Source organism: Canis aureus, unplaced genomic scaffold (genome assembly GCF_053574225.1).
Source record: "Canis aureus isolate CA01 unplaced genomic scaffold, VMU_Caureus_v.1.0 NW_027326411.1_RagTag, whole genome shotgun sequence".
NCBI classification, from domain to species: domain Eukaryota; kingdom Metazoa; phylum Chordata; class Mammalia; order Carnivora; family Canidae; genus Canis; species Canis aureus.
Window position 1 is genome coordinate 59,569 of NW_027554412.1, and position 26,161 is coordinate 85,729.

General features: G+C 44.0%; 1 protein-coding gene across 14 annotated transcripts in view; it reads left to right on the plus strand.

The window, feature by feature from the left end:
* The first annotated feature begins 2,368 nt into the window (after positions 1-2,368).
* The window catches only part of LOC144309457 (outer dynein arm-docking complex subunit 2-like), a 271,308-nt gene continuing 247,515 nt past the window's right edge, over positions 2,369-26,161 (plus strand). For 4 of the 14 annotated variants that reach the window (XR_013375451.1, XM_077890521.1, XM_077890510.1 and 1 more), the window contains exons 1-5: positions 4,323-4,471; positions 8,748-8,865; positions 8,966-8,996; positions 9,553-9,612; positions 13,744-13,871. The gene's annotated coding sequence lies outside the window, so the exon portion shown is untranslated. Of the gene's footprint in view, positions 2,387-4,320; positions 4,472-5,243; positions 5,261-8,747; positions 8,866-8,965; positions 8,997-9,552; positions 9,613-13,743; positions 13,872-26,161 lie in introns of those variants that run through there. The other 10 variants (XM_077890523.1, XM_077890525.1, XM_077890526.1 and 7 more) reach the window with 8 other exon arrangements.

Consider the following 26,161-nt stretch of genomic DNA (forward strand, 5'->3'; position numbering starts at 1 on the left):
TAAATGGTAGTATCTTCATTCTCATTAGTTTCCATGAATCTTTTTAATTTCTCCTTAATTTCCTGGTTGACCCTTTCATCTTTTAGCAGGATGGTCCTTAACCTCCACGTGTTTGAAGTCCTTCCAAACTTCTTGTTGTGATTTAGTTCTAATTTCAAGGCATCATGGTCTGAGAATATGCAGGGGACGATCCCAATCTTTGGGTATCGGCTCAGATCCAATTTGTGACCCAGTATGTGGTCTATTCTGGAGAAAGTTCCATGTGCACTTGAGAAGAATGTATTTTCAGTTGAGTTTGGATGTAAAGTTCTGTAGATATCTGTGAAATCCATCTGGTCCAGTGTATCATTTAAAGCTCTCGTTTCTTTGGAGATGTTGTGTTTAGGAAACTATCAAGTGTAGAAAGCGCTAGATTGAAGTCACAAAGTATAAGTGTATTATTATCTAAGTACGTCTTCACTTTGGTTATTAATTGATTGATATATTTGGCAGCTTCCACATTCGCGGCATATATATTGAGGATTGTTAAGTCCTCTTGTTGGATAGATCCTTTAATTATAATATAGTGTCCCTCTTCATCTCACTGCGGTCTTCGGTGTACGTTTTAGTTTATCTGATATAAGGATGGCTACCCCTGCTTTCTTTTGAGGACCATTTGAATGGTAAATGGTTCTCCAACCTTTTATTTTCAGGCTGTAGGTGTCCTTCTGTCTAAAATGAGTCTCTTGTAGACAGCAAATAGACAGGTCCTGCTTTTTTATCCAGTCTGACAGCCTGCACCTTTTGATGGGATCATTAAGCCCGTTCACGTTCAGAGTTACTATTGAAAGATATGAGTTTAGTGTCATCATGATACTTATTCAGTCCCTGTTTTTGTGGATTGTTCCAGTGGACTTCTTCTTAAAGGGGAATTTTGAGAGTCCCCCTTAAAATTTCTTGCAGAGCTGGTTTGGAGGTCACATATTCTTTCAGTTCCTGCCTGTCTTGTAAGCTCTTTCTTTCTCCTTCCATTCTGATTGAGATCCTTGCTGGATAAAGTATTCTCGGTTGCATGTGTTTCTCATTTAGGACCCTGACTATATCCTGCCAGCCCTTTCTGGCTTGCCAGGTCTCTGTGGAGAGGTCTGCAGTTACTCTAATACTCCTCCCCATAAAAGTCAGGGATTTCTTGTCTCTTGCTGCTTTAAGGATCTTCTCTTTATCTTTGGAATTTGCAAGCTTCACCATTAAATGTCGAGGTGTTGAACAGTTTTTATTCATTTCAGGGGGTGGAATCTCTCTATTTCCTGGATATGAATGCCTGTTTCCCTTCCCAGATTAGCAAAGTTTTCAGATATGATTTGTTCAAATACATATTCTGGGCCTCTGTCACATTTGGCGCCCTCTGGAACCCCAATGAAACGTAGGTTTTTCTTCCTCAGGCTGTCATTTATTTCCCTTAATCTATCCTCATGGTCCTTTACTTGTTTGTCTCTTTTTTCCTCAGTTTCCCTCTTTGCCATCAACTTGTCTTCTATGTCACTCACTCGTTCTTCTACCTTGTTAACCCTCATCATTAGAACTTCTAGTTTGGATTGTGTCTCATTCAATTGATTTTTAATTTCTGCCTGATTAGCTCTAAATTCTGCAGTCATGAAGTCTCTTGAGTCCTTTTTGCTTTTTTCTAGAGCCACCAGTAGCTTTATAATAATGCTTCTGAATTGGCTTTCTGACATTGAATTGTAATCCAGATTTTGTAACTCTATGGGAGAGAGGATGTTTCTGATTCGTTCTTTTGAGGTGAGGTTTTCCTTCTAGTCATTTTGCTCAGTGCAGAGTGCCCAAAAACATGTTGTATTGGGAAAAGGAGAAAAAGAGAGGAGAGAAAGACGGAAAGAAAAGAAAAAAGAAGAAAGAAAAAAGGAAGAAAAAAGGAAGAAAAAGAGAAGAAAAAGAAAAAAAAGAAAGGAAAAAAGGGGTGGGGGAAGCAAACAGAAATAAAAAATAACAACAACAACAACAACAAAACAAGGGGGAATATCGTCTGATTCTGTATCCTGCAAGTCCCTTGTCTTACCCTGGAACTTTCCAGTGCTGCTTGGTCAATAACTTGTTTTTCCCCTGTCCTTCTCGCTGGTCTTCTGGGGGAGGGTCTATCGTGCTGATTTTCAGTTGTTAGCACTTGGGGGAGCTGCTCAACCCCCTGCCTGGTGCAGGGCTCAGTGGGGGTTGTTTACCCCGTGAGGCCCCAGTGCGCAGGCGCCAGCGAGGGGCTCCCAGCGTGCACTGGGCTCGAGCGCGGTCCCCGGACTGACGGCCAGCCGACCCTGCGGACAGACGGGCCACAAAGCATGTCGCCCTGCGCCTGCTGAACCGCGAGCGCCCGAGGATGTCAGCGCTGAGGAAGGTGCGAGCCGCGGGGGCCGAGCTGCCGGGGCGACCGGTCGCGGGCTGCGCGGCGGCCTCGTCCCTCGCGGCGCCTGGGTGCCTCGCCGGCGGTGCTTCCCGGACCCTGCACTCCCGGGGCGTGGGTGCGGCGCGGACTGTTCCGGGCAGACGGGCGGGTTGCAGGAGCTGCGGTGCCTGAGGAGGGGGCGGCCTCCGGCTCCCGCGCGGCAGCGGCGAGGGCCCAGGGGCCCAGGCGGAAGCGGCTCGTGTTTAGGGCAGCGCGAGCGGCGGACAGACGGTCCCTGGACAGCTCGAGAGCCTCCGTCCACGTCGCCCGAGGCAGCAAGTGCCGGGTCTGTCCTCCGGATGCGGGGCACCGCCCGTGGGGGGACGCGCGCTACCTTCGTGTCGCCCTGGCACCGGCCGCGCAGGCGGCGCTGGGACCGTGGGGCTGCGGGCGAGCTGCACGTGCTGCAGGCTACCGCTGCCTCCAGCGCCAGGGGACCCGCGCCACAGGTGGCATCCGGGGCGGGGCCTGCGCGCCGGCAGGGGCGGGGGAGCGGTGGGGCGGAAGGACCCCCGGACGACAGGGCGCGGCGCAGCCTGGGCTCCCCGCGCTTGCCTGGCCCTTCCCCAGGTGCCTCCGCGCGCCGGCCGGCCCCCAGCGCGCCAGGCCTCCGGGGCGCCCAGTGCGCAGGCGCCGGCGGCGGGCTCCGAGCGTGTGCCGGGCTGGAGCGCGGTGGGGCGCGTGGCGGCGGCGGCGGCGGCGGCGGCGGCGGGGGAGCAGTGGGGCGGAAGGACCCCCGGACGGCAGGGCGCGGTGCTGCCTGGGCTCCCCGGTGCGGGTGTGGCCCCTCCCCAGGTGCCTCCGCACTCAGGCCGGCCCCCAGCGTGCGGGGCCTCCCGGTCGACCAGTGCGCAGGCGCCGGCGGGGGGCTCCCAGCGTGCACTGCGCTCGAGCGCGGTCCCCCGGACTGACGGCCAGCCCTGCGGATGGACGGGCCGTGTGCCCTGTCGCCCTGCGCCTGCTGAACTCCGAGCGCCCGAGGATGTCTGCGCTGAGGAAGGTACGGGCCGCGGGCGGGGCGCAGGCAGGGACCCCGAGCTGCAGGAGTGACCGGTCGTGGGCTGCGCGCTGCGGCCTGGTGCCTCGCCGGCGGTGCTTCCCGGACCCTGCACTCCCGGGACGTGGGTGCCGCGCGGGCTGTGCCGGAGACGGGCGGGCTGGAGGAGCTGCGGGGCCTGAGGAGGGGGCGGCGTCCGGCTCCCGCGGGGCAGCGGCGAGGGCCCAGGGGCCCAGGCGGAAGCGGCTCGTGTTTAGGGCAGCGCGAGCGGCGGACAGACGGTCCCTGGACAGCTCGAGAGCCTCCGTCCACGTCGCCCGAGGCAGCAAGTGCCGGGTCTGTCCTCCGGATGCGGGGCACCGCCCCTGGGGGGACGCGCGCTACCTTCGTGTCGCCCTGGCACCGGCCGCGCAGGCGCGCTGGGACCGTGGGGCTGCGGGCGAGCTGCACTTGCTGCAGGCTACCGCCGCCTCCAGCGCCAGGGGACCCGCGCCACAGGTGGCATCCGGGGCGGGGCCTGCGCGCCGGCAGGGGCGGGGGAGCGGTGGGGCGGAAGGATCCCCGGACGCCATGCTTGGCGCTGCCTGGGCTCCCCGCGCTTGCCTGGCCCTTCCCCAGGTTCCTCCGCGCGCCGGCCGGCCCCCAGCGCGCCAGGCCTCCTGGGCGCCCAGTGCGCAGGCGCCGGCGGCGGGCTCCGAGCGTGTGCCGGGCTGGAGCGCGGTGGGGCGCGTGGCGGCGGCGGCGGCGGCGGGGGAGCGGTGGGGCGGAAGGACCCCCGGACGGCAGGGCGCGGTGCTGCCTGGGCTTCCCGGTGCGGGTGTGGCCCCCTCCCCAGGTGCCTCCGCACTCAGGCCGGCCCCCAGCGTGCGGGGCCTCCCGGTAGACCAGTGCGCAGGCGCCGGCGGGGGGCTCCCAGCGTGCACTGCGCTCGAGCGCGGTCCCCCGGACTGACGGCCAGCCCTGCGGATGGACGGGCCGTGTGCCCTGTCGCCCTGCGCCTGCTGAACTCCGAGCACCCGAGGATGTCTGCGCTGAGGAAGGTGCGGGCCGCGGGCGGGGCGCGGGCAGGGACCCCGAGCTGCAGGGGTGATCGGTCGTGGGCTGCGCGCGGCGGTCTGGTGCCTCGCCGGCGGTGCTTCCCGGACCCTGCACTCCCGCGGCGTGGGTGCGGCGCGGACTGTTCCGGGCAGACGGGCGGGCTGGAGGAGCTGCGGGGCCTGAGGAGGGGGCGGCGTCCGGCTCCCGCGGGGCAGCGGCGAGGGCCCAGGGGCCCAGGCGGAAGCGGCTCGTGTTTAGGGCAGCGCCAGCGGCGGACAGACGGTCCCTGGACAGCTCGAGAGCCTCCGGCCACGCCGCCCGAGGCAGCTAGTGTCCGGTCCGTCCTCCGGATGCGGGGCACCGCCCGTGGGGGGACGCGCGCTACCTTCGCTTCGCCCTGGCACCGGCTGCTCAGCGGCGCTGGGACCTTGTTGCGGCCAGCGAGCAGCACGCGCCCCAGGTGGCATTCGGGGCGGGGACTGCCCGCCGTCTGCGGTGTGGCGGAGGCGCGGCGCTTGCCTGGGCTCCCCGCGCTTGCCTGGCCCTTCCCAGGTGCCTCCGCGCGCCGGCTGGCCCCCAGCGCGCCAGGCCTCCGGGGCGCCCAGTGCGCAGGCGCCGGCGGGGGGCTCCGAGCGTGTGCCAGGCTGGAGCGCGGTGGGACGCGTGGCGGTGGCGGCGGCGGCGGCCCCGCGGATTGTCGGCTGGCGGTGCGGATGGACGGACTGGCCACAAAGCATGTCGCCCTTCGCCTGCTGAACTCAGAGCGCTCGAGGATGTCGGCGCTGAGGAAGGTGCGAGCCGCCGGGGCCGCGGGCGGGGCGCGGGCTGCACGCGGCGCCCTCCTCCCTCGCCCGGGCTGGCTGTCTCGCTGGCGGGGCCTCCCGGACCACGCGCTGCCGGGGCGTGGGTGCGGCGCAGGGTCCGATGGGCTGGTTTTCATGATCTCCTAGTACTTATCTGTTGCTTTTTAAAATTGTTTCCTTGTTGATGGTTTTGAAAAGCCATAGTTTAAATATCGGGGCCGTATAATTAAAAAGAAATCGATTATCTTCAGAAGTTGATTTTTTAGATGTGGTTTCTGTTTTATTTGTAAAAGGTTTTACTTATTGATTTGTGAGAGAGACAGAGAGAGGCAGAGACACAGGCAGAGGGAGAAGCAGGCTCCCCATAGGAAGCCCAATGTGGGGCTGGGTCCTGGGCCAGAATCAGCCCTGAGCCAAAGTTAGACACTCAGCTTCTTAATCACCCAGATGTCCCTGTGTTTCCTATTTTAACTTAGATAATAAGGCATATGTCATCAATCTCAAAGTGATTTGCTATTTGGTTACTCCCCCAGACGCCTTTCAGGTTTCATCCAAAGATTAGAAATCATAGGGATCTTTCACTTTATGTGTTTTATGCGGACGCTTATTCCTCTGCTCCTCTTGGTGGTTCATTCGAGATCCAAACTTTTTGAAGTGGAGTAAAGGTATAGACAGAATTCTAGTAAGGGGCAGTTGCCACTTGAGGAAGTCTTAAGAAATCACTTTATTATTCTTTAAAACTCTTTTTTTTGTAAGATTTTATTCATTCCTAAGAGAGCCACACAGAGACAGAGAGAGAGAGTTAGAGACACAGGCAGAGGGAGAAGCAGGCTCCATGCAGGGAGTCCATCAAGCCCTGGCCCAAAGGCAGTGCTAAACTGCTGAGCCACCCGGGCTGCCCAATTTTTAAAATGTTTTTATCAGGGACGCCTGGGTGGCTCAGTGCTGAAGCGTCAGCCTTCAGCCCAGGGTGTGATCCTGGAGTCCCGGGATCGAGTCCCACTTTGGGCTGCCTGCATGGAGCCTGCTTCTCTTTCTGCCTATGTCTCTGCCTCTCTCTCTCTCTCTCTCTCTGTCCGTCTCATGAATAAATAAAATCTTTTAAAAATTCATCAAATGCCTCTTTTGTGCCAACCACAGGACTACGTGCCTTGTTCCCTTGCATTCTTATAACAATGTTAACCACCACTTCTCCTCTTGCTTTAACTGTACTTTGAGATAACTGTGGATTCATGTGTTGGAAGACATAATACAGATCCCGTGTACCCTTGACCCTGCTTCCTCCAGTGGTGACATCTCGCATAGTTATGGTAACCACGTGGGTACATCGTCACTGATGCAGTCCCTTAGGCTTTTTCAGATTTTACCTGTGTTATATGCACACACTTGTGTATCTGCATACGTATGTATATTTTTTCCTGTCCAGTTTACTATAGGTGTAGATTCCGTTTCTTTTGAACATATGATGGAAAGAAGGCTGAGGTAAGTTATGGGGGGTAAATGAAGTATAGACCTGGTTTGAATCTAGGTCTGTTTGACTCAGAGTTTTGATTTTTCAATAGCAGTAGTGATGGACACTCCTGGGTGGTGCAGTGGGTTTTGTGTCTGACTTTTGGTCTCAGCTCCAGCCATGATCAGGGTCATGATTTGGAGCTTCGTGTCAAGCTCCATGCTGAGCGTGGAGTCTGCTTAAGATTCTGTCTCCCTCTGCCCCTGTCCCCTGCCTCTCTGTAAAATAAATTAATCCTAAAAAAAATAATAGTCCTGATGAATAACAGGAATAACAACAATAGCTGAAGCTCACTAAGTTACATATGAAATAGACTATTTACCATATGCCGGGGCTGTTCTAATACATTACCTCAGTTATCGCCCCCCCCCCAGAACTATACCTCATAAATTATGTTATAGTTGAACTAGTATTATTAATTAAACTAACCATATTTCCAAGGAACAAGGAATTCCTTTTGTTGCTCCTAAATCAATAATAAAATAGCGAAATTCTACCTCCTTTTTACCTAATTTTCAATTTGAACCTCTGACCTTAATCGCTGATCTTGGCAATTGTCATGTTTTTAAAGTTGTGTGTATCTGTGTACGTGTAAAGTAAGACCTGCATTATTATACATCGAATTATGTTGGGACACCTTACAAATAGTTTTATGAAATCATAAATAAGAGCTAGCTTAGGCATGATGCCAGGTTTTTAAGGGAATAAGTGTAAATCATCAAGAATACTTAAGAATGTAATAGGGAGACATTTTCTTCCCCCTAAAGTAGAATAGATCTTTTTGGCCACATGCAGTCCCAGGAATGTTTGAGTTTAACGTCTCATGTTACAGATCCAGCTTTCCAAGGCAAAGCGAATACATTTGGTGAATGATCACTGATTATCAGAATATGATAATACTTTAGGAAGATAATAGATAGACTAATCAGCAGGCCATAATTTATGATTCTTTGCTAGTTACATATCTTGTAAAGCTGTCCCTGTGATGAACAGCAGCACTTCAGAGCAGGAATAACAGCACGCTCCTGTGTCGTAGATCCCAGGAGGTTTCGGTGCTCTTGTAGACAGCAGACAGAAATAAAAGGAAGTTTCTCCTTTTTACCTCGTATAATCCCACTGGAAAGTGAAACGTGTGCTGAGAGTTGATACTGACTTCTTCTAGGTCACCTCCCTGAAGAGGCCCCGGGCAGGCACTGTCGTAACAGTTCTTGGACAGGAGTCTGATGGGCCCCAAAGGAGGTGGGAGGGTTTCTGCAACAGGCTACTGGTGGAACAGGGTGCTACTGTCTAGCCCCAGGAAGCTTCTAGTGAGGAGGGCCCCGAGGAACCTGCATCCTTTTCCTTAACTCTTTCAGAGGGTACGGCATACGCCCAGATTGGAGTTAAAGGTAAACTCAGTTCTGTGTAGCTTGTGGTTGTTGCTTTTTGAAAAATGAGCAGCTACAAGAAAGCAACACCACGTATGGCTTAATAGGCCTTAGCTTTTTGGAACTTGAATTTGGATGTAGATAACGCAAATGGTTTTGAAGCTATATATCATTAGGAACTCTTTGGAAACCACAAAACCTTTTTAATGGGCCACTCTATCAATTTTCTGCTCTTCTAAGGAGTTTTTCCTATTCATGACTCCTTTTGATCTTTGGCTAACACTGAGGCAAATGTAGTGACGATTTAGTTTTCTTCTTCCTCTGATAGCTTGTACACGTTTTCTGCCTCGGGTTGTGTCCGCTTGGATGCCTGGAGAATGTTGACAAAGGAAAGGTTAGGCTAGCCTGTTGATGCTACATATTTGGGCTTTAAAAATCAAAAAGGTTCCTTGGCTTCCGCGGAGAAGCATTCTGCTTGATGGCCCAGATTACTGATCCAGTAAAAACGACATGTTCCAGCCATCCTTCACACACACCTTAAGTGAAATTAATGAGATCACTCTATGGTTACGCTTTGTGTTTTATTTTCACTTTCTAGGTCTGTATGAGCTGTTGGCTGTTGTGCAGGCCGGCTGGGGCCACGTGTGGACAGCCAGGAAGACCTGACCTTCCTCTGGGATATGTTTGGTGAGAAAAGCCTGCATTCACCGGTAAAGGTAAAACCATGCTGATGTCAGATTCTCTTGGTGGGAAAACATATGGAAAAATATTTTGTCATCTCATGCTTTGTTCTGTCCTCCCCTACTCTCTATGCAGAAGTTACTCGTCGAGCACCATTTTCCTTTAGGTTAGTGATTTCTGAATTGTATTCATGAAACATTTCCTTAATGTGTGACCAAAAAGCTATTCCCTTTTTCATTTTCACTTTGATTTCGCTACTCTAGATTTTTGTTTATTATGTGTGAATCTGGATCTCAAAAGAAATTCTCTCAACATTTCTTCTTTGTCATATTTGCTCTAGATTATTTTTTTTCATATTTGCCGTTTACTCAATTTAAGAAGTTTCCGTTTATTCTTTGTAAAATGACTTTTTAAATGACTAGCCATTGGACTTTGTCAAGTGCTTTTTATTTATTTATTGTAATGATCATATGATTTGTTTCCTGTCAGTCTCAACATAGGAAAGTTCATTGGTTTTTGACATTTTTTTTTTTTTTACTGATTTTTGACTGTTCAACTGGCTATCATTGGACTATTATTTGAGATAACCTAATTTGTTCATGATTTGTTCTCCTTTACATATAATCTGCTGGAGTTAGTTGACTCCTAGTTTATTTAGAACTTTAATGTCTCCTTTTATGAGACTTCAGCCCATAATTTTGCTTTCTTATCTCTCTCATCAGATCTTCACAATATCCTGGGTAGCCTTATGTTGTGAGGTGGAAGTCTCTACTCTTCTGTGGGTAAGTTTATGAAAGACTGAAGTTCGTTTGTCCTTTAGCAGAACTGACTTGTTGGGTTCCTTGGGCCTGGATGTTTTCTTTTTTATAAGGATATTGGTAACTATTTTAAAGATGACAAGAACGTTTAGGCTTTCTATTTCTTCTTGATTAGTTTTAATGATTCATATTTTTCTAAGATTTGGTCCATTTCAACTACATTGTCAAATTTCTGAAAAGGTTGCTTATAATATTTCACATGTGCACTTTCTATGCTAATTGTTTTTCTTCTTGGTCCTGATATTGGTACTTACTGCCCTTTCTTCTCTTTCCTCAATATTGCCAGAGTTTTGGCATTAGTCTTTTTAGATATAAACCTTTGGCCTTATTAATTTTCCTCATTGTATATTAGTTTTTATTTCATTGACTTTTTTAAAAAAATTCTTTTTCTAGTTATGAACGTTTGTTCATAAATTTTCAACCTTCTTCTTTTCCTAACGTTAGCATTTAAGGCCATTTCTCCCAAGGTACTGGTTTTCTTAACTTAGAATCATTTTGTAGTTGCTTACTTAGACTTTTCTTGAATTTACAAATAAGGATTTTTTTAATTTATCTTGTTCCTGATTTCTACCTTAATTGCTTTGAGGTCAGAAAACCTAATTTGCATTATTTCAGTCCTTTGAAATGTGTTTACACTTTATGGCCAGCTACATATTCAATATCTGTAATGTATCCTGTCTGTGTCTAAAAAGAAGGTATATTCTGCAGTCATTAAGTATAGTTTTCTGTATGTGTCTGTAGATCAAGTTTGTAAACCTATTCAAATATTCTGTGTTTTCACTGATTTTTGTTCGTTTATTCTCTGTTACCAAGAGAAGTATGGTAAAAAAGTTTCCCATTATGACCATGGTTTTCTTCTTGCAGTTCTGTTCAGTTTTTTGTGTGTTTTTTTTTAAATTTAATTTATTTATCGGACACTGAAGAAGCAGGAGGAGTGACAGGCAGAGAGAGAGAGAGGGAGAAGCAGGCTCCCCCCTGGAGCAAGGACCCTGATGTGGGCCTTGATTCCAGGACCCTGGAATCTTGACGGGAGTTGAAGGCAGGTGCTTAACCGACTGAGCCACCCAGGCTCCCTCTGTTCATTTTTTGTTGTATATATTTAAATTTGTTATTAAATATAAATTTGTTATTTTGCTGGTGAATTACTACACTTTATACTTTTTAATAGAGTTTATTTTAAAGTAGATACATTTTTGTTGCCATTTGCAGGATATCTTTTCCTATCCTTTTATTGTCAACTCTTCCATATTCCTGCTTTATTACAGCTTTTGTGAATTACAGTTGGAGCTTTCTGAGGTAACAAGTCAGAAGTCTTTACTTTCAGCTAGAATATCTTCACTACAGTTCATTATGACGTATGATCTTTATAATTTAAAATCTGACGTATTTTGTGTTTTCTTGTCCTGATTTTTCTTTGTTTCTTTTGGATTGGTTAGGGTTTTCCCTGCATACAGTTGAGAAGTTAATACATTCTCTTTCTGTTATTTGAGTGGCTACCTTAGAAATTATGACATGAATCCTTTATTATAAAATCCTATCTTAATCTGTCTATTGTCATCTGGAAAAGATCCAGAAATCTTAGCGCACTTTTGCCCCATATACTTTCCTGCCAACTTCAGTGCTATTGTGTCCTGTATTTTAATTCTCTCTAGAAAACAAACAGAAAAACAAAAACCCCTCACAACCTTGTAGACATCCTTATTTTGCTTTACATCAACGTCATTATTCATTTAGTATAACCACCATTTTGTTCGTTCTAGTCCCAATCTACAGCTCAGCCTTGTCATCCAGGCTGATTTTTCACCTGTTTAATGTAAAAAAGCTCTAGAATCTCCTGTATTGAGGGTTTGTGGCTATCAAACTATGTCTTTCAGTGAATCAGTACATGTTTTTATTTCCTTCCATTTTTTTTTCGTTTTATTAAATTATAATCGATATATGACACACTAGTTTCAGGCGTGCAACATAAAATTTGGCATTTGTATATCTTGCACAATGAACACCATAGTAAGTCTAGTTAACATCTCTCTGCATGCACAGTCACGCCATTTGTTTTCTTGTGCTAAGAACTTTTCAGACGTATTTTCTGAAAACAACTTTCAAATTTGCAATATGTTATTATTGACTATAGTCACCATGCTGTGCGTAAATTCATTTTGTAAGAGGATGATGGGACTCTTGATCCCCTTTATCCGTTTTTACCCACACAGCCTCACCCCCTTCCCTTTTGGCAACCACCCATGTATTCTCTGTATTTCTGACTTTATTTGTTGTTTAGTTTCAGGTATAAGTTAAATCATACCATATCTGTCTTTCTCTTTCTGACTTTTTTCACTTAGCATAATACCCTTCAGATTCATGCCAGTTGCAAATGGCTAATTTATTTTATGGCTGAATAGTATTCCTTTTTTTTTTTTTTTTTTTTGCTGAATAGTATTCGTGTGTGTGTGTGTGTGTGTGTGTGTAAATCTTTTCCCATTCATCCCTCAAAGGAAGGACACTTTGGTTATTTCCATATCTTGGCTATTGTAAATAATGCTGCAGTGAACATAGAGGTACATGTATCCTTTTGAATCTTCAGATAAATACCCAAAAGTGGAATTGCAGGATCATGTGGGAGTTGTATTTTTAAGTTTTTGACTGTTCTCCAGATTATTTTCTGTGGTGGCCGCACCAATTTACAACCTCACCAACGGTGCACTAGGGTCCCCCTTTGCCCACAGCCTCATCAGTACTTATTTTTTCTTGTCTTTCTGATATTGGCCTTTCTCAGAGGTGTGAAGCGATATCTCACTGTGATTTTGATTTGCATTACTCTGATGATTTGTGATGTTGAGCATCTTCCCGTGTGCCTGTTGGTGATCTGTATGTCGTCTTTGGGAAAACGTCTATTCAGATCCTCTGTCCGTTTTTTAATATTGAATTGTTTGTTTCTTGTTGATATTGAGCTATATGAATTTCTGTATATATTTTGGCTGTTAACCCCTTATTGGATAGAATTGGCAGTTCTTCTTCCTTCTATTCGGTAGATTGCCTTTTTTGTTGTTGATGATTTCCTTTGCTGTGCAGAAGCTTTTTAGTTTTATGTTATCTCATTAATTTATTTTTGTTTTTTGATGCCACTGCCTTTGGAATCATAAGATCCAAAAAGGAAAAAAAAAATCTCCAAGAGTGATGTCAGAGAGCTTACGACCCATGTTTTCTTCTAGGAGTTTAATGATTTCAGGATTTTCATTCCAGTCTTTAATCCATTTTGAGTTAATTTCTTTGTATGGTGTGAGATGATGGCCCAGTTTCAGTCTTTTATATGTAGGTGTCTAGGTTTCCCAGCACCATTTATTGAAGAGATTGTCTTTCTCCATTGTATATTCTTGCCTCTTTTCTTGTAAAGTAATTGGCCTTATATGCCTGGGTTTATTTCGGGGCTCTCTTTTCTGTCCCACGAATCTGTGTGTGTGTTTTTATGCCAATACCATACATTTTGATTACTTTAGTTGTTAGATACTACAGCTTGAATTCAAGGAGTGTAATGTCTCAGACTTGTCCTTTCTCAAGATTTGCTTTGGCTGCTTGGGATCTTTTGTGGTTCTATACAAATCTTACGATTGTTGTATTTCTGTGAAAAATGCCACTAGAATTTCAATAGAGATTGCCTTGACTCTGTAGATTGCTCTGGTCAGTATGGACATTTTTGCAATATTCTTCATGAGCATGGAATATCTTTCCACTTATTAGTGTCATTGTCTCTCCTCAGTGTCCTATAGTTTTCAGAGTATAGATCATTCACCTCCTTGGTTAAATTTATTCTTGGGTATTTTTTCATGCAATTTTAAATGGGATTTGTTTTCTTAGTCTCTCTTCCTGATAGTTTGTTGTTGGTGTACACAAGTGTGACAGAATTGTGTATATCAGTTTTGTACCTGCAACTTTACTGAATTTATTTAGAAATAAGGTTAGAACTAATGTTCTAACAGTCTTTTTTTTCCACAGAGTCGTTAGGGTTTTCTGTGTATAAAATTGTATCATCTACAAATAGTGATGGTTTTACTTCTTCCTTTACAATTTGGTTCCAATTTCTTTCTTTTTCCTTCCTAGCTGCTGTGGCCAAGACTTCCAATACTGTGTTAGCATCCTCGCCTTGTACCTGATGTTAAGCAGGAAGCTTTTCCCTGTTGAGCATGATGCTAGCTGTGCACTGGTCATACGTGGCCTTACATTTTGAGGTACATTTGGTCTATACCCACTTTGTTGAGTTTTTCTGGGGTTTAATCCTGGTCTTTCATTGGGAACATGTTTACCTGTTTCCTCATGTTGCCTGACTTTGTATGTATGTATGTCTTTGTGTTAGGTGAAACAGCTATCTCTTCTAGTCCTGAAGGTGTGGCTGTGTGTGGGTGAACATTTTTGTTTATAGTAGCCTTGCTTCAGTGTTTGGTTGTCTCTCATACTGTTTCCCCAATTATTCTAGACCTGTGGGGCTCACAAACACAATCCACCCTGGCCCCAGAGTCTCATATTCAGTAGGCACCCCCTGTGTGGGTTGCATGTACCTGCTGGCTTGGAGGCCTCTGGCAGTGGGAGTGTAACTAGAGGTCAGGGCACTGGCCTCCTGCTTCTGGCAGGGCCGTGGCAGCAGTATGGAGGGGGAAGGAGGTACTAGAAGGTTATGGGAATGCAAAAATAGCTCCTGCCAGCATTGGCAGTAGCAAGGTAGAGAAAGCGTAAATATGGCACTCTCCGGTATCTTTTGTCTTTGGAGGGAATCTGAGTGGGCTTTTGCCCTTCTGGTAGATGCTTTAAGATTAGCAAATGGAACCCCTTCACATCTGGTCTAGGCTCCTTTCAAACTGGTGCTTTTGTACTGGGTCCTGAGGCAAATGAGTCTGATTGTGAGCCCTGTAAAAGCAGAGCCTGCACTCAGTACAGCCCTAGGAGTCTCCTGGACGGAAGCTCCACTGGTTTCCAAAGCCAGGTGCTTTGGGGGCTGTCTGTCTGGTGCATCTCCCATGGGTCATGGTGCCTGATGTGTAGTACAGATTCCCTCCCTCAGGGAGGGGTTCTGTATTTGTGCAACCCCTCCTCCATAGGTCGTTGCATGGGGGGAGGTGAGGTTTTCGGCAAAAATACAACTGCATCTGTCTCTCCTCCCTGTCTGTTTAATTCTTCGTTGTGGAGTAGCTGTCCTGCTCAGAGATAATTGTTTTATATGTAGCTGTAGATATATTGTGTCTGTTGAGGGAAAGGATTTCAGAAGTTTTTATGTGACTATCTTGAATGATCTCCCTGTTTGCCTCTGTTATTTTTTTTTTTTTTTAGATTTTATTTATTTAGTCGTGAGAGAGGCAGACACACAGGCAGAGGGAGAAGCAGGCTCCAAGCAGGGAGCCCAACAAGGGACTTGATCCCAGGACCTCGACCCAGGCCACCTGCGTCTTCTTGAATGGCATTTTTAAATCTTTTTTTTTTTGTCTTAATTTTATTTATTTATGATAGTCACAGAGAGAGAGAGAGAGAGGCAGAGACACAGGCAGAGGGAGAAGCAGGCTCCATGCACCGGGAGCCCGACGTGGGACTCGATCCCGGGTCTCCAGGATTGCGCCCTGGGCCAAAGGTAGGCGCCAAACCGCTGCGCCACCCAGGGATCCCCCTTGAATGGCATTTTTAGTAAGCAAAGAATGCTAGGTAGGCTCTTGTTATCTATCTGTGTATCTATCTATCTATCTATCTATCATCTATCTATTTATATTTCAGTATAGTGAAAGATGATGAAATGATTATTCCTAAAATTTCTAGTTAGAGGTCAGCTGTCAGGATCTCTGTTTTGAAGTAATCTTTCAAAGCATGTTTTTTTCCTCTGGCTCTTTTAAAGACTTCAATACATACATAACTTTTTTTCTTTTAAATAAGTTCTGTTTAATTCTTTTAAAAATGTTCGGCCCAAGTGTGGCAGGATACAAAATCAATGCCCAGAATTCAGTGGCATTTCTGTACACTAACAATGAGACTGAAGAAAGAGAAATTACGGAGTCAATCCCTTTTACAATTGCACCCAAAAGCATAAGATGCCTAGGAATAAACCTAACCAAATAGGTAAAGGATGTATACCCTAAAAACTACAGAACACTTCTGAAAGAAAGTGAGGAAGACACAAAGTGATGGAAAAATACTCCATGCTCAAGGATTGGAAGAATTAATATTGTGAAAATGTCAGTGATCACCCAAGGCAATTTACACATTTATTTTTATTTATTTTTATTTATTTTTTAATTTTTATTTACTTATGATAGTCACACACAGAGAGAGAGAGAGGCAAAGACACAGGCAGAGGGAGAAGCAGGCTCCATGCACCGGGAGCCCGATCCCGGGTCTCCAGGATCATGCCCTGGGCCAAAGGCAGGTGCTAAACTGCTGCGCCACCCAGGGATCCCAATTCACACGTTTAATACAATCCCTATCAAAATGCCATGGACTTCTTCAGAGAGTTGGAACAAATTATTATAAGATTTGTGTGGAATCTGAAAAAACCCCGAATAGCCAGGGGAATATTAAAAAAGAAAACCGGGATCCCTGGGTGGCGCAGCGGTTTGGCGCCTGCCTTTGGCCCAGGGCGTGATCCTGGAGACCTGGGATCGAATCCCACATCGGGCATCCCGGTGCATGAAACCTGCTTCTCCCTCTTCTCTGCCTCTCTCTCTCTCTCCCATAAATAAAATGAAAATTAAAAAAAAAAAAAAAAAAGAAAACCATAGCCATGGGCATCAGAATGCCAGATTTCAGGTTGTACTACAAAGCCGTGGTCATCAAGACAGTGTGGTACTGGCACAAAAACAGACACATAGATCAATGGAACAGAAATGAGAATCCAGAAGTGGACCCTCAACTTTATGGTCAACTAATATTTGACAAAGGAGGAAAGACTATCCACTGGAAAAAAGACAGTCTCTTCAGTAAATGGTGCTGGAAAATTGGACATCCACATGCAGAAGAATGAAACTAGACCACTCTCTTGCACCATACACAAAGATAAAATGATGAAAGATCTAAATGTGAAACAAGAATCCATCAAAATCCTAGAGGAAAACATAGGCAACTCCCTTTTCGAACTTGGCCACAGTAACTTCTTGCAAGATACATCCATGAAGGCAAGAGAAACAAAAGCAAAAATGAACTATGGGGACTTCATCAAGGTAAGAAGCTTTTGCACAGCAAAAGATACAGTCAACAAAACTAAAAGACAACTACAGAATGGGAGAAGATATTGGCAAATGACATCTCAGTTAAAGGCCTAGTATCCAAGATCTGTAAAGAACTTCTTAAACTCAACAGCAAAGAAACAAACAATCCAATCAAGATACGGGCAAAAGACATGAACGGAAATCTCACAGAGGAAGACACAGACATGGCCAAGAAGCACATGAGAAAATGCTCCGCATCACTGGCCATCAGAGAAATACAAATCAAAACCACAATGAGATACCACCTCACACCAGTGAGAATGGGGAAGATTAACAAGGCAGGAAACCACAAAAGTTGGAGAGGATGCGGAGGAAAGGGAACCCTCTTGCACTGTTGGTAGGAATGTGCAATGGTGCAGCCACCCTGGAAAACTGTGTGGAGGTTCCTCAAAGAGTTAAAAATAGACCTGCCCTAGGACCCAGCAATTGCACTGCTAGGGATTTATCCCAAAGATACAAATGCAGTGAAACGCCAGGACACTTGCACCTCGATGTTTCTAGCAGCGGTGTCCACAATAGCTAAACTGTGGAAGGAGCCTCGATGTCCATCGAAAGATGAATGGGTAAAGAAGATGTGGTTTATGTATACAATGGAATATTACTCAGCCATTAGAAATGACCAATACCCATCATTTGTTTTGACGTGGATGGACCTGGAGGGTATTATGCTGCGTGAAATAAGTCCATCGGAGAAGGACATTTTATGGTCTCATTCATTTGGGGAATATAAAAAATAATGAAAGGGATTAAAGGGGAAAGAAAAAATGAGTGGGAAATATCAGAAAGGGAGACAGACCATGAGAGACTCCTAACTCTGGGAAACGAACTAGGGGTAGTTGAAGGGGAGGTGGGTGGCAGGTGGGGGTAACTGGGTGGCGGGCACTGAGGGGGGCACTTACTTGATGGGATGAGCACTGAGTGTTATTCTGTATGGTGGCAAATTGAGCACCAATAAAAAATAAATTTATTAAAAAAAAAGAAAAAAATGTTTGGCCAACATTCAAATTGTTTATACCATAGGCTCATCTTAAGAAACCTGGTTAACCTTTATTTCCAACATCAAAAGCATGAAGTTCCATTCTTAAAGCAGTAGATTCGAAAGAAGAAAGGTTTTGACTATATCACTGCAATATTGCCACTTGCAGAAGCCCTTTGAAGTAACTAGAATGGACTTTATTGGCCTTGCCAATGTCCTACAAATGTTTTGTTTTCATATTTCATTTAAAACATGAATTATTTTTCCCTTTTGATGTTGACTGTATTTCATCATGGAAAATCAGCATCTTCAACTTGCTCTTTTTTCTTCAAATGGCTTCCAAAATGAGGTATACTCTGGAGTTTTGAATGGATCATGTTTTTATTTTTACAGTTCTCTTCCATAGCAAATCAAGCTCATTAGGTATGTGGCTGACCGCAAGCTGTTCTGTGTGAACAGAAAGCAGCGTGTGATTTGGCATTTGGATACAACTTTTGTTGGGGGGAGATCAGTACATAGAGCTTCATTCTTAAATTAAACCAGGACACTTGTTCTTGTCCTTGTTACTGCTCCTCAAGTATTTATGAATGAAGCAAAAAGTCGTCTTCAGGGATCCCTGGGTGGCGCAGTGGTTTAGCGCCTGCCTTTGGCCCAGGGCGCGATCCTGGAGACCCGGGATCGAATCCCACGTCGGGCTCCCGGTGCATGGAGCCTGCTTCTCCCTCTGCCTGTGTCTCTGCCTCTCTCTCTCTCTCTCTGTGACTATCATAAATAAATAAAAATTAAAAAAAAAAAAAAAGTCGTCTTCATGTAATAATGGGTTTTCATTTTTATTTAATTTTTATTTAACTTTTAAGATTTTATTTATTCATGAGAGACACACAGAGCGAGAGAGAGGCAGAGACACAGGCAGAGGGTGAAGCAGACTCCAAGCAGGGAGCCAGATGTCGGACTCGATCCCCGGTCCCCAGGATCAGGCCCTGGACCGAAGCTGGCGCTAAACTGCAGAGCCACCCGGGCTGCCCTGGATTTTTCATTTTTAAACAGGAAAATCACTTAGTGGCATTTCTCACAGTAGCTCTTAGAGGTGGGCTTTCACTTCTGTTCTATTAATAGTTTTCTTGTAAGGTAAATATCTGCTAGCATACTTACTACATGTTAGCCAATGACTCTGCTACATTGCGTGCTCTTGCTATTACAAAAAGCCCAACCGTCATTTCTCCTTTTGTTGAGTTTTTCAAATGAATGGCTTTATTTATTACAGTGGGTAATAGCAGTAGACTTTGCTGCAGTGACTGTACTGTACTGTATGTATTCAATAAATACTGTTAATTGGTGACAGAAATTTATACACAAAAGAAGCAGGTGAATCAGACTAGACCAGATCTAGAGGGAGATACAGAAGCAAATTCTCTATTTGTTACCCTGTCGTCTGTTAGATTTAATATATTATTCTGAGTGAAGTAAGTCAGTCGGAGAGGGACAAACATCATATGGTCTCATTCATTCGGGGAATATAAAAACTAGTGAAAGGGATTCAAGGGGACAGGAAAGAAAATGAGTGGGAAATATCAGTGAGGGTGACAGCACATAAGAGACACCTAACTCTGGGAAACGAACAAGGGGTGGTGGAAGGGGAGGTCGGCCGGGGTTGGGGTGACAGGGTGACTGGCACTGAGGGGGGCACTTGACGGGATGAGCATCGGGTGTTGTAGTATATGTTGGCCAATCGAACCCCAATAACAAATATACAAAAAATAAGGGAAAAAGAATTAAAAATAGATAAAAATAAACTTCATTTAAAAAGGTTTAATATATCATCTTATTGTGATTATTATCTTAGTCTTTACAGAAATGCCATGTAAACAAGTTGCTGAATATGTTGTGTCTCATGGCATTGTACAGAACTTTGTATGTGCAACAGTCCTCTCATACTAAGATTATTATCTTAGTCTTTACAGAAATGCCATGTAAACAAGTTGCTGAATATGTTGTGTCTCATGGCATTGTACAGAACTTTGTATGTGCAACAGTCCTCTCATACAGTCCTCTCAATTCTGCCAATAATTTTCATTCATTATGTAGTTTTTGTCTTTCATTTTGAGACTCATTGTATAATCTTAATGGCAGTGGTGTGATTTCTCTTTTAGCTGTAAGGAGTACAATGTTTCATAATGTACATGTAGTTGGCTTTTATTTTTCAGTTTTTCTTTAAGGTAAGATACATGTATAAAGTTTGCCATTTTTACCATGTTAACGTACAATGTAATGCCATTAGGTATATTCAGAATGTCGTGCAAACATCACCACTCTCTATTTCCAAAACCTTCTCATCACTCTACACAGAAACTCTGTGGCTGTTAAGCGCTACCTTCCCTTGTTGCCCACCCCCAGCTCCCGGCAACCACCATTCTACGCTTTGTCTCTATATTTTAACTGTTTTACATAGTTCACATAAGTGGAACTATACAGTACTTGCCCTTTTGTAACTATACCACTCCATGCAATGCTTTCAAGGTTTGTCCATGTTGTAGCATGTATCAGAATCTCCTTCTCTTTCTCGGTTGAATAACATTGCACTATGTGTATACACTGCATGTTGTTTGTCCATTTGTCTGTTGATGGACACTTGCATGTGTCCACCTTTTGGCTATTGTGAATGGTGCTGCAATGGACATTGCTGTACAACTATCTGTTTTGAGTCCCGATTGCGGTTCTTTTGGGTAGACACTTAGCAGCTGAAATGCCTGCTTATATAGTAGTTCTGTTTAGGCTTGTGAGAAGGAACCATCAAAGTGTTTTCCGTGGAGTCTGCACCATTTTACATTCCTACCAGCATTATATGAGGGTTCCAATTTCTCCATATCCTCATCACTACCTGTTACACTGAGTAATTTTTGATTATAGCCATTCTCGTGGGCATGAAGTGGTAGTTCATTGTGGTTTTGATTTGCATTTCCCTAATGACTAATGATGTTGAGCATGTTTTCAGGTAGTCTTTGGCGATCTGATTGCCTTTTTGTTGTTGAGTTTGGCATTTTTTATATATTTTAGATATTAAACCCTTATCATATTTTCGCCTTGTAAATATTTTTTCCCCTTGTGTAGGCTATCATTTCACTTGTCTGATAGTATCCTTTGTACAAAAGTTCTAATTTCTATAAAGATCAGTGTCCATTTTATCTTGTGCTGCTTATGCTCTTGGTAGCATATCTAAGAATCTCTTTGCAAACCCAAGGTTATGAGGATTTACCCCTTGATTTAAAATTTGAGCTATTTTTTTGTGTATGGTGTGAGATAGGGATCTAAGAATCTACATTCTTGTGCATGTAGGAATCCAGTTGTCCTGTATAGTCTATTTTGTTTTCATCTCTATTTTTAGTGGCTATCAGTTTTTATCCTAGAAAGCGTTAGTTTGTGCTTTCTCTGGAAACAGTTTATTGGCAAAAGGTCGATGTCCTTAATTTAAAAATTATTGGAGAAATTTGGTGGCTTCATGACACTGTATAACAGAATTTCTTAAATGACAAAGCCCTGGAGGTGGGGGAAATTAGCTCTCAGGATAAAGAAAACCTAATTCTTATTATTGTACTTTGTATTCTGACACTGTTTGGGTGGCTTATTATTTTTTTTTTGGTTGTTTTTGTGAAATAAATGCATTTTCAGTTCCACTTCTGGCATAGCTAGATTCACTCTCAGTGAAGGTCAGAACCCTGTTAGCTTTCTCTGTTGATGTTGTTATTCTGTGGTCCATTTATCTAGTAATAATACATAGTAGGAAAAGGCCAGTTACAATTAATCTGCATTAAACAGGTACGAAAAGAGCAAGAAAATGGTGGGGGAAGTGAACAGAACTTTATGTAGGAACAGGAAATATAAAATGTGACCACATTTGAAATGTAATTAAGAATATTGTAGGTTACAGTTGTAACTGCTAATTCTTAGCATGGATGCATTGTATCCTGCTGAATTTTCCTTTGTTGGCATAATATTGCTGCCAACATTTTATAATAGCACTTTGACTTTTCCAGTTAAAAGGGCAGTTTAACAAAAATATTTGAAGACTTTAGTTTCTCCAGTAGTATTTGGTTTTTGTTCATTTTTAAAGTTCGGTATTCAGATTGTTCCCTTTCAAAGTGGGGAGTTTTGTCAGATATGTTACGTTTTTCTCAGTTGCTGACTAGCAGACCTCTTTCAGAGGCTTGTTTACCACCAGCATCACTTCGTCATCATTTTCATCAGCCCTGTGAAGTCCTGTATTTTTGCAGTCATGTTAATGGCATCCAAGGTAAAAACCAATGACAGCATAGAGGGCATGTATTAGGTGGGAAGAAATGTTTAAATGAGGGCTGGTATGAACATTGTCAGTTTATTGGTGAATATCATAATGTCTATATTCCTGTAACCTTGGATTGTTTGGGAATTAGATCCTAAATATTCAGAAGATAGGAACCTCTATGTTTATATTAGTATTTTCTTTATTTTCCCAACATTTGTTAGAGAGAGAGAGAGAGAGGAGAGGGGTAGAAGGAGGAGAGAGAATCTCAAGCAGATTCCACACTGAGTCCAGAGCCCAACATGGGGCTCAATCTCATGACCCAAAGACCATGACCTGAGCCAAGATCAAGAGTTGGATGCTTAATCAAGTCAGCCACCCAGACACCTCTGTATTGCTATATTCAATGACTAGGCTTTTATGAACTAATTTGAAGTCTTTTACCTATCTTAGTTAATTGAATATATGACTTGAGATAATTATAGTTGTATAGTAGAAATTTTCCAAACACAATGGTGATAAGCAATGCTGCGATATTATTATAGCTAAAATTGGTAGAGATTCCAGTGTTCACACATTCATTCTTCATTCAGCGAATATTTACGGAGCCACCTACTGTGGCAAGCCCTGTGCTAAGACAGTTGGAATTCAGCAGTGAGTGACATAGATAAATGTCTTTGCCCCCTTGTGGCTGGTATTTGACTAGGAAAGACTGAACCATAGACAAGACAAATGAAGTATCCATCACAGGTTGTGATAAGCACCAAGAAACCTCAAGTGGCTGAGGGGCTGTGTGGAGATTTTAGGAAGGGAGACCAGGGGACCCCACTAAGATGCCATTTGGGGAAAGGCCTGTGTGAGCAGGCCTCTAATTTTTCTAATTTTCTCTAATTTTGAGTGGCATCCATGTGCACAGAGTGTGTCTTTGTCCTTTCTTGTGTGTGGGCCTGTCTTCTCCCAAGAATGTGTGAATAGGGAGTGACTGACTCTTGGCTTCCTTTTTTTTTTTTTTTTCCTGGCTTCCATATGGTATCTCCTCTTTTCTGTCCCTGCACACCTTGGCGGTTTTTTGTTTGTTTTTGTGTTTCAGACTTTTCAGTCACATTCTTTTTTTTTAATAAATTTATTTTTTATTGGTGTTCAATTTGCCAACATATAGAATAACACCCAGTGCTCATCCCATCAAGTGCCCCCCTCAGTGCCCGTCACCCAGTCACCCCCACCACCCCCCACCTCCCCTTCCACCACCCCTAGTTCGTTTCCCAGAGTTAGGAGTCTCTCATGGTCTGTCTCCCTTTCTGATATTTCCCACTTATTTTTTTCTCCTTTCCCCTTTATTCCCTTTCACTATTTTTTATATTCCCCAAATGAATGAGACCATATAATGTTTGTCCTTCTCCAATTGACTTATTTCACTCAGCATAATACCCTCCAGTTCCATCCACATCGAAGCAAATGGTGGGTATTGGTCATTTCTAATGGCTGAGTAATAGTCCATTGTATACATAAACCACATCTTCTTTATCCATTCATCTGTCAATGGACACCGAGGCTCCTTCCACAGTTTGGCTATTGTGGACATTGCTGCTAGAAACATCGGGGTGCAGGTGTCCCGGCGTTTCATTGCATCTGTATCTTTGGGGTAAATCCCCAGCAGTGCAATTGCTGGGTCGTAGGGCAGGTCTATTTTTAACTCTTTGAGGAACCTCCACACTGTTTTCCAGAGTGGCTGCACCAGTTCACATTCCCACCAACAGTGTAAGAGGGTTCCCCTTTCTCCACATCCTCTCCAACATTTGTTGTTTCCTATCTTGTTAATGTTCCCCATTCTCACTGGTGTCAGGTGGTATCTCATTGTGGTTTTGATTCGTATTTCCCTGATGGCAAGTGATGCAGAGCATTTTCTCATGTGCATGTTGGCCATGTCTAGGTCTTCCTCTGTAAAATTTCTGTTCATGTCTTTTGCCCATTTCATGATTGGATTGTTTGTTTCTTTGATGTTGAGTTTAATAAGTTCTTTATAGATCTTGGAAACTAGCCCTTTATCTGATATGTCATTTGCAAATATCTTCTCCCATTCTGTAGGTTGTCTTTTAGTTTTGTCGACTGTATCCTTTGCTGTGCAAAAGCTTCTTATCTTGATGAAGTCCCAATAGTTCATTTTTGCTTTTGTTTCTCTTGCCTTCGTGGATGTATCTTGCAAGAAGTTACGTGGCCAAGTTCAAAAAGAGTGTTGCCTGTGTTCTTCTCTAGGATTTTGATGGAATCTTGTCTCACATTTAGATCTTTCATCCATTTTGAGTTTATCTTTGTGTATGGTGCAAGAGAGTGGTCTAGTTTCATTCTCAGTCACATTCTTCTAATCCTAAAATTTCTTCACCTAAATTAACCATAAAGTAAGTTTTCTCTCTATCACGTTGTATCTTTCCAGAGTGTGTGAGTATAAGACAGCGTGTCTGTGAATCCACTCAGAGCCTTTGCAGAATTCTGCGAAACACTCTTATGTAAACGTTTCCCATGGTTTTGAACAATGACTGGCATGGTACTTGTCTTGGCAACTTAATTTTTGTTCCATCTTCACAGGAAACTTTGGAAATGGTAACTTTTTCCCCTTTCCATTCATTTGTTTCACTCTGGAAATGAAAATAATCCATTTCAGAGTGGTGATATGCAAATTACAGATTGACAAAGTGTGGTCAGTAGATTCCAGGAACTAATATTAATGACGTTGAAGTATTGACATAGTTGGAGAAGCTAGCTTTAAAAGATATATGGCAATGAAATACTGTTAAAGGTACCCTTGGGTTATAATAGACTCCAAGTCTGAGAACAGATTCCCTTTTAGTTAATACAGTATTCACTATTTTCTGTATAAGAATAGGTTCTTTAAGGGACTTACTCCCTTTTATTTTCACCTTTGGAAACCATTGTCGTTGATGAGTATGTTATGAACATCCCCTCATATGCCAGAAAGTGAGAATTTCCTTTAAGCGTGTAAAGATAGACCACCATGGATGAAAACCTAACTTAGTAGAAAGTTGTTTATATTATCCATGGCCAGTGCTTTTGAATTGCATGTTTTCTTTCATCACTATGTGTGATAGCTTTAAAAAAACATGTATATAAATATGCATTAACAATCACTGTGTGTGACATTTAGTTTACCTCTTTAGTGCTGTCTCTAGTTAGAAAATAACAATTAACTTTGATATTATAAATAATATTTAACAAACAAGAACTGAATTTTAGAAAGCTTGTATTTTTTATAGCCATGTATTAGGACCTGAGAAACTGACAAAACTAGACGATTTGCAGATTTCTGTGTTGTCAAGTGAATAAACACATGAAATCATGTTTATAAATACCCAGATTCATTGCAGATGTTTTTAGTGGACTCTATTTTTAGGCACTACTGGGTTGAACCACACAATATTAATTAGTACCTAGTAAATAGTAATATAAATACTTAGACTAAATGATTCCTATTATTTACAAAGTATACCATTGATTTTTGCAAATGGCTGGTATGTCAGGATGGGTTAGGTTGTGCTTTGGCAGCAAACAATTCCAAGAATAAATGTTCATTTCTGGCTCATGCTCTCTGTCCATTGCACACTGGTGGGGTGCTCAGCTCCATGTCCTCTCTGTCAGGATTGTGCTGGTGGAGGTGCCATTCCCTTGAACATTGGACAGCTTGGGAAAGAGATGTAAGATTCTCTTAAACGCGTCTTCCCGGGAGGGACAAACCTGATGCTTTCTTTTTATGGGTCAGGGCAAGTCATAAGACCCAAACTTACTTCAAGGAGGTGGGGAAGTGCCGTTCTCTTCCCAGGTGCCTGGAAGAGGAGAAGGCACAGAAATATTGTGGGGTTGCACCACTGTTTAACCACAGTTCGAAAATTTTCCAAAGTAAATGAGTGTCATGAAATTTACTACATTATCTACTTTGGTGTAGCAGTTGGGTTGTCAGTTATAATTGATAGTGATGGTTAAAACCATTTACTGTACCCCTAATTTATAGTCTAA